This window comes from Micrasema longulum, unplaced genomic scaffold (assembly GCF_059751315.1).
Source record: "Micrasema longulum isolate JH-2025_06_02 unplaced genomic scaffold, ASM5975131v1 h1tg001557l, whole genome shotgun sequence".
In the NCBI taxonomy this organism is placed as follows: domain Eukaryota; kingdom Metazoa; phylum Arthropoda; class Insecta; order Trichoptera; family Brachycentridae; genus Micrasema; species Micrasema longulum.
In genome coordinates this window covers 930,867-939,692 of record NW_028278740.1, presented here as the reverse complement: position 1 = coordinate 939,692, position 8,826 = coordinate 930,867, and the positions used below count along the sequence as shown (strand labels likewise).

The window sequence follows — 8,826 nt, the reverse complement described above, 5'->3', positions numbered from 1 at the left end:
CGTAATTTGCTTTACCATCCAGAAGTTAGGTGGTTTTCAAAAGGCAAAGTACTGACCAGAGTTATGGAACTTCCCGCTGAACTATTAGTATATTTACAGCAAGCCAAGTCACATTACTCTGAATTCATTTCTGACCCGGAATTCCTTTTAAAATTGGCTTTTCTTTCTGACTTATTTGAATATTTAAATAACTTGAATAAAAGTCTTCGAGGGCGTGATGAAAATGTCATTACAGCCAAAGACAAACTCCATGGCTTTATAAAAAAATTGAATTGTGGTCATCATTTATAAATCAAAACAACTTTGATTCATTTTCGTCCACACAGTCTTTCATTAAAGAAGTCGAAAGCGAGATCAACATCAACTCATATATATCTGGTATGAAAATGGTGTTACATAATTTGAAGAAAGAATTGTGCCATTACTTCTCACTGCAAGAGATATCGGATAACACTGGGCAAAGATGGATCATAAATCCGTTTTTAAATTTAGCAACTAAACTCAAAGAAAATCTGCTGGAACTATCTGCCGATGGAATGTTACACTTGGAATTCAAGTCTGAAAATTTGGATACGTTTTGGTTAAAAAGAAAAACAGAATACCCGGAATTAACAACCGAGGCTTTGAAGTGTTTGAATCCATTTTCTACCTCGTGCTTGTGCGAGTTGGCATTTTCATCAATGGCGCGAATAAAATGTAAACTAAGAAATCTCTTAAATTTGGAAAACGATTTAATACTTAATGTGGCAAAAACGGATCCACGATGGGAGAAATTAATTGAACAAACTCAAGCGCAACCTTCACATTAAAATGAACGAAGATAAGCAAACCCAGATGTAATTATTTTCTATTTAAACACATTTTTAATATTTATTTTCTTTGTAATAACATGTTTTGAACTAGCATTTTTCTGACTTGTATGATTGATTATAGGGAAAATTTGTTAAATATAATAATTTTAACTCTTATCGACTTTTTATTTAAGTCTCACAAATTATATGTTGTATAAAAAAACTTAAGTTTTCTCGACCTCTCGCGACCCCCCTACAGATGCTCCGCGACCCCCCAGGGGGTCGCCACCCACAGGTTGAAAAACAATGGTCTATGGAATCCAACAGCTTTTGACTTTGACAGTGTTTGTAGCTAACTTAGTTAACAACAATGTTTGAGTATGTCCAAATGCTTGCAGACTGGCTGGATTCCTCCCCTTAACAAATATTGACTGTGCGTGTGTTGTGAACTCGTTGATTTACTTATTTTTTTAGATTTTTATAAAAGGTCGAAATGCGTTCGCGAGGCCAAAAGATGGTTCTCATGTGTCTTAGTAAAAATTATAAACATACCAACGTTGAGGTAAGTTATTTTGTGTTTCCTTAGATGTAAACTGTATTTGAGGTTATGAAATTTCTACCTCGTTGGTTCATTCTGTACATAACATGAATATGTATTCGTTTTAGACATCATCTTTGCCTGTAAAGAGTAATATCGAAGGAGTCTGTGTGATGAACAATTCTATTAACGCTCCAGAGACTAGTGACATTCAACATTTCTCTGAAAAAAACTACAAGCTGCGAGAAGGAGGTAGGTAGTATGTCTATATCGACAACTATTAGGTGTACAAATTTTGTAAAATGAAATTATTATACTAGACTATTATATTATATCTCTTATTAAGAGGCACTGACAAGATTAATTTATTTTTAGATGAGCTCCTTAACGACCCAAATTAGAAATTAAAATAGTGACGATTTTTTGGAATACACCTCAGATGAATGGTTTCCATTTGAAAAACAGTTGTATTTATCATCTTCTTCCGAACAAGAATATTGATCCTGAAGTATCACAAAATAACAGAAACCAGAAACGCGGGCATGGTCCGATGCGAAGAAAATTGAGCGAAGAATGTGAAATTCTTAATTCTATAGTATATCTAATAAAAGGTTAGATTTAGCTTATGGTACTGCCAAGGGAAAAACTATTAAAGTTAGAAGCAAGAAGCCGCTGCCTGACTGCAAATTAAAATGCAAAAGCGAATTGAATTCTGAGTATATCGAGAAATTATAGAATAGTTATAGATCTTTAATAACCACGAATGTCTATTAAAAGCCCTCTCGGCATATTTAATAAATAAATAAATGTATCTATAGTATCACGAATCATGTACGAATCCGCTGGCGAAATGATTTTTTAAAACGTTTTCTTGTCATATGTTCTATTTCATTATTGTTGTAATATTTTATCTTTTTACAAGTGGAATGATACGGAGTGGCTTTTCGGGGGTACGCTTTTTTTTCCTATTTTTCGGCATTGTATTTAGTTATATATAGAAAACTATAATTAATTGGCCTATAATTTTGGTTTATTTGTAAATATTGTTTTCTTGTTGTTATAAGTTCTTTTCTTTTAATAAATAAAAAAAAATATGTTGTCGTTAAACCTTATTAATATTTTAAATCATAAACTGTATCTTAGTGCTTTGCACTACTTATATTTTAATTATAAACTTATTCTATTTAAGTTGATTTTATCTGTTTACAACGTTTTTGTAGTTAAGAAGTTATAAATAAAATATATGGGGCATATTTATTGCCAGCGTTTTGTATTCTATTAACGAGTTAATTATGTTGAGCTACCGTCTGAGAATTTTGACAGTAAAATATAGATGTTCTACTCAACCTAGGCAGTACATAGAATGAAAGCAACTTCAATAAATCATGGATATCAAACATTGAAATATAGAAAATAATTTATTCCATGATACAAAACTAAAACTAACACAGGTTCTGTGGCTTAAGTTTGTGGTTGATGACCCGTATGCGGTGTTTACCAGGTTACGGCATAAGAAGCCATCGATGCATTATTCTCTTATAAAGACTACCAAGAGAAGCAACCTGCTACGGGGGATTTCACTTCCCATCACTCAATTTCACCCACTGTATTCATCCTTAATACCCTCGCGGTTGAAAAGAAAAGAGATTTGATGGATATGACAAAAAATTTACATGACGAGCATGTTTTTTTTATTTTTGAGGGATTGCCACTGCAGAAATGACTTTCTACTGTATAAAATAAATCTGAATTGTTGAATTATTTTGTTGTGTTTGCATTTATTATATTTGTAGTTTCAATTAAAGTAATTTTTTTTTTTGTTTTTTTCCATAAAGAAATGATGTACACAGTTCTGACCGCTGGGACGATATACAGTATACAGTTGTTGCAAGGAAATCTTACTTTTTTTTGTAAACCACTCTAAATAATCTTATAAAGTGAAATGAAAATATTATTTGCATTATTTATTTTTGCTTTATGTATTTATAATATAAAAATTCTAAATTCTTAACACTTAACGTTTTCATTTTTTTCCCCGACAGAAGTCAAAAATGATATTCAGGGTCATTGCGGGGGAGGTCTCGTATTATATGGACCTGGTTCACCATAATTAATATAAAAAAATAATCTAATAATTATTTCAAATTTAGATCTCCAATAAATACATTGCAATATGGAGGAAATTAAAGGCTTCTGATCTGTAATTAACATACAATATAGAAATCTATTTTATCCACTTATAGATACGTTAAGCGTAAATTTGACTTGATCCATTATTCTTACCCATCCATATATTGAAATGTAATAAGATGCTTAAAATTTAGATTTCATGCCATTTAAAATATAACTCTTTGTGTCATCTATGGAAAAATTGTCGAACTAATAAAATGCAGCCAAGTTTTAAACCAATTTTCATCTTTAACTACATTTTAGTTCTGCAAAATTTACATTAATTTATGATGTCTTTTTTTCTGTAATATTGTTTTGCTCCCTTTTAATATTTGAAAATATTGCATGTTTTAGTTTCTGCCTGACATACCTCAGAATGGTAAAAGCCATAATAAATTTTAAAAATGTACATAAAAAATATATTTTTTTTAAAACCCCATAGGGAGAGTATCACATAGATCAATTGAACGTAGTTATGCAGAAAGCAGCCAGCCATAGAAAAGTTAAACTGAGATAATAGCACTATTGTGAATAGGGTTAATAATTGAATCTACACAACAGTTGGAATGTTTTCGACTTTAACAAATGATAAACAATGAATACACTAGTTTTTTTTTTGGATTACAAACAAGAATCTAATAATGTATTTGACCAGTTTTAATAATTGTTAAAGTACCGTAAGATTTTTCTAGTGCTGTGGGTGTTTTCTGCAAATTGAGAAATGCCGTTTTTGTGACCGACACCATTTTCAGAAGGTGATAAATACAGTTTTTTCTATGAAAGCGGTCTGGCTGTTATTTATATATATATATATATATATATCTGGCTGTTTAGCAGAACACAGAATTGAGCTTACTGCACCTGATAACATCAATATCTATTTTTTTTTAAATTGTGGAATAGCTGCTTTCTACATAACTATGTTCAATTATTATCATTATACTACTGTACGCAGCTGATGGTACATTGGATCTCGATCCTCTGCTATAATCATCCAGTACCTAAGTACAAAAATTTGTCAAGAAACATTTGGATATATTGAAAATATTGTTTACTTAATTTTATTTTTTTAATTATGTATATGGCGTAAGCCAATTACAACAGTTACATAAAGAACCATTAATACAAGAAACAGAACAAAAAGAAAATAAAACTATGTAGCAACAAACAAGGGCAACACAATATATTCATAAAAACGAAATACATAAGACTTCAAGCTCAACCATGACAACCCATCTTCATCCCACACTGTTTTAGTGGCGAAGAGATCTATGAAAAGCCGAAAGATCTATCCCAAAGAATTCTAAGTCGTGTGACTAATCGGCTTATCTACACATTCTGGACATTGGGGTATAAAAACAAAAGTTACTCTCAGAAGATTGAATAAATAGCAGATTTTGACTTCTGGTGACATGGTTGAGAACATGAAAAGAAATTAATTGCAACAGAGATGGGACAGAGCTTTTGAAAATGCATGTAAGGTTCATCTCAGTGCTATGTTTCTCCAATGAAGACAGATTAATAGATTGCTCTATTTCAAAATTGGAATAATTACCCCTATGTAATCCGAGCAACCATGTAGAATGGAGATCAAATAGGAGAAGCATATTTTAGATGCGCTCGAACTAGTGAGCACTAAAGAGTTTTGATAGAATTAATATTTTTGAAGTTTTTGTTTATAATAATCATACTAAATTATGTAATTTATCTAAATAGCAATAACATTGTATTATTGTGCATTTATTTATTATATACATCACAATTTGTGCATTGGTAGAAGCGTCGTAGCTAAGGTCATGAGCGCCCCTGGCAAGATTTGAATTTTGAAGAGGCTGTAGGTCTGCAAAGTGCTCTTCCTGAGGGTTTCGTCCCTGGCAGCGCCTGCCTGGCCACCGCCTAGCTACGACATAGATTGGCACACTTGTTCCCAAAATATTGTATCTTTTACAACCAGCCAATACTTTTCAGATACAATTTATTAAGGTAAAATTTTTAATGAAATAAGGTTTTATCATTTCCTTAAAAAAACTGTTCATAATTTTGTTGTAAAAGAATAATGAAGCAAAAAATTGCCACTGGAAGTGATTATCGGATATAATCGATAGATGGCACTGTAGTACATAACCACTACATAATAATATTAGGCATGTACACATTTTGGCACACAATATGCGTACCCACATACTAGTGACCACTAGTAATTTAAATTATTGCTATATTTTTTTACCTAATATAATCAGCATGCTAATTGAATTACCACTATGTAGTGTTATTGCTAATATGTTAAATTTATATAATTTTTTTATCTAGATACTTACAAAATTACTTTATTTAAAAAATCAAACAATCGTCATGCCGTTTCCTCGTAGGGGTAAGCAGAGAGGATAGTACGCAACACCACACAGACCTGGCTTTTTATTTATTTATTCATCTTCTCGAGGCAAAATTAGCATAATCATAGTAAATTCCTCATTATTATGGCTATAAGTAGTAGCGAAAAATCTTTAATTAAATATAATCAATTTGAAGAAATATGAAATATTCACAATAAAATCTCTAGTGTTTTATTAAATATAATAAAATGAACAGAAAAAAAACTTCTAACTCTATGATACTTTTGTCATGTGTAAGGACATATCGGTAAATTTTAAATAACTAAAGCGATATGTCTACAAACATTATTTTATCGCTAGTACAATTTTATCAATTTAACGAAGCAATGCTGTTTCGCGTGCTAAGCATGCTAATTAAATCATATTAAAGTAACAGCAGCAGCAGCAGTATAGCAATACATGAACAAATAATGAAAATAGCGTATGATAAAATAATATTATTTCATAAAATAAAACAACTTTGTTTTTAACCACTAATTTTTATTTTTCACCGACCATTTTCAAAGCAAACAAGCTTCTTTGTCAAGGTTTACGTAACTAATGAATTGATTCCTTTTTATTTTATTCCTATCATGTTCACTAAATACTACACGTGGACCCAATAAATCAAGTGGTTTTTTCTTACACGGGTGGTAATTTGATATCCTTATTTTCGAAGTAAGCCAGGAGAGGACTAAAATAAATATTGTTTATTTGGTTATTAATTATTGTTTTCTTATTATGGATCGCTTTTTTAATTTCTAAGATTTCTAAGTTGTCTAATTTTAATATTTTATTTTCAACATGAAGTACTTTTAATCCAGTGTCTTAATTGAAGTTATGATTATTTTCTATCAGATTATTTGCGAATTCAGAAAAATTATTATTATTTAAGCACCTTAAGTGTTCTTTTACTCTAATATTAAAGTTTAATAAAAAAATTAGTGGTTAAAAACAAAGTTGTTTTATTTATTTTATTATAATGAATAACCACAAAGCTAGTGCTTCAAATATAAACTTTATAACATTATTTCAGTCAACGGCGCCCGTGTGGCGTTTCTGTTTCACACGAATAATGCTAAGGTCCATTTTTTTACAACCTTTTATCTGATTATACGAGGCAAATACCCCAGTAATTGAATCTCCGTAAACTTAAATTGAATGAGAGGGTAGTGAAATAAAAGTTCACAACAAAAAGTTATATTTTGTTACGCGAGTCCATGACCGGCGCGGCTTTGAGTGTAATAATATACAGTGTTGAGGAGTGGACAAGGTGTGAAGAATACCTCGTCCTAGGAGGAGGAAAATTTAGATCGTGGACTGTATTTTTGGGTAAAGAAGGTTGCGCAACTTCACTAACCTGCTTATGATTAGGCGTGATGTGTTCTGGAACCTGTCTGCTGAAGCTGGCGGTTGTGAGATGCTGGCACAGCTTGTATGGAGCTGGCGGTCTCAATGCACGCTGGCACAGCTCGCTTGATGAATGATTTGTCATAGCACTTCACTTTGTTGATGTTATGTTAAATAAGTACTGCCATTTTTAACGTTGTTACCGGCACTCACACATAGAATTATTGTTACATGGTGTGCGCTAGGAAATGGAAAGGACGGATAGGTAGATATGGATTTGGTTGAGAGTTGGTCCGTACATACAGCTCTCTTATTTATGAAACTGAGATAATAGCACTTTTGTGAAAATGGTGAATAATCGAATCTACACTACAGTTGGAATGTTTTTCGACTTCAAAAAATGATAAACAATAAATACACAAGTTTTTTTATAAAACAAACAAGAATACAATTATATATTTCACCAGTTTTATTGATTATTAAAGTACCGTAATATTTTTATAGTTTTGTGAGTCTTTTCTGCAAATTGAGAAATGCCGTTTTTGAGATAGACACCATTTTCAAAAGGTGATTTTTACAGCTTTTCGTATGTAAGCGGTTTGGCAGTTTTTAGCAGAACATAGAATTGACTTTACTGCACCCGATAACATCAATATTTCATTTTTACAAAATTGTGGACTGGCTGCTTTCTGCATAACTACGTTCAATTGAAGCTCTAGATGGCACTGTTTTTGTCATATTTAAAAATTATAGAAGGCAGTGCATTGAATTGTCTTTACAAAATTCAAATATTATAAATTAATTGATGTATTTTATGTTGCCGTTAATAATTCATTGAATATGTTGTAAATAATTAAAATATGTGCGGAAAATAATTCATTGTTGGCAGGCCGGCGCTGCGCTCTGCTGCTATGTAGTGCAGCGGTCTTGTTATGTTAAATTGTAACAATTATCATTAATGAGTTTGTTTACTGGTGAAATGCTTAAAAATTTACTTGACTTCTTATTAAAGCGTTTATTATAATATTTAGATAAATAAATATTATGATAATCTAGAATGAATTAAAAAAAATTTCAATTTATTACGAAATTGAAATTGAATGAAATGAGTTTTATAATAGAAATATTTTGTATTATTTAGTCCGGTTCGTTTACAGTTTAATGTAATTCAGTTTCAGAAGGCCGAGGAGTGGACGAAGTGTGAATAATACCTCGTCCTAGGAAGAGGAAAATTTAGATAGTGGACTGTATTGCTGGAGAAGGAAGGTTGCGCAACTCCACCAACCTGCTGATGATGAGGCCTGACGTGTGATGAACCCTGGCTGCTGAAGCTAAATACACACTGGCACAGTTCGCTTGATAAATGATTAGTTAAGTACTTAACTTGGTTGATGTAAAATTAGTACTGCCATTTTTTATGGCACTCACACGTAGAATTATTGTTACATGGAGTGCCCTAAGAAATGGGGGGGACGGATATGTAGATATGGATTTGGTTGAGAGTTGGTCCGAACATACAGATCTCTTATTTATCTCTCATTTTTATTTTCTGCACCGCGCCGCGAGAGAGAAATAATGTGTATTATTATAACGATATGAATATTTA

The 8,826-nt window shown here is 31.6% G+C and overlaps 1 long non-coding RNA gene across 1 annotated transcript; it reads left to right on the top strand.

Moving 5' to 3' along the window:
• The first annotated feature begins 1,045 nt into the window (after positions 1-1,045).
• LOC148274930 (uncharacterized) lies at positions 1,046-2,584 on the top strand. Its single transcript, XR_015824166.1, has 3 exons — positions 1,046-1,353; positions 1,458-1,581; positions 1,705-2,584. It is a non-coding gene; the product is annotated as an uncharacterized LOC148274930 (long non-coding RNA).
• The last annotated feature ends 6,242 nt before the right edge of the window (positions 2,585-8,826 follow it).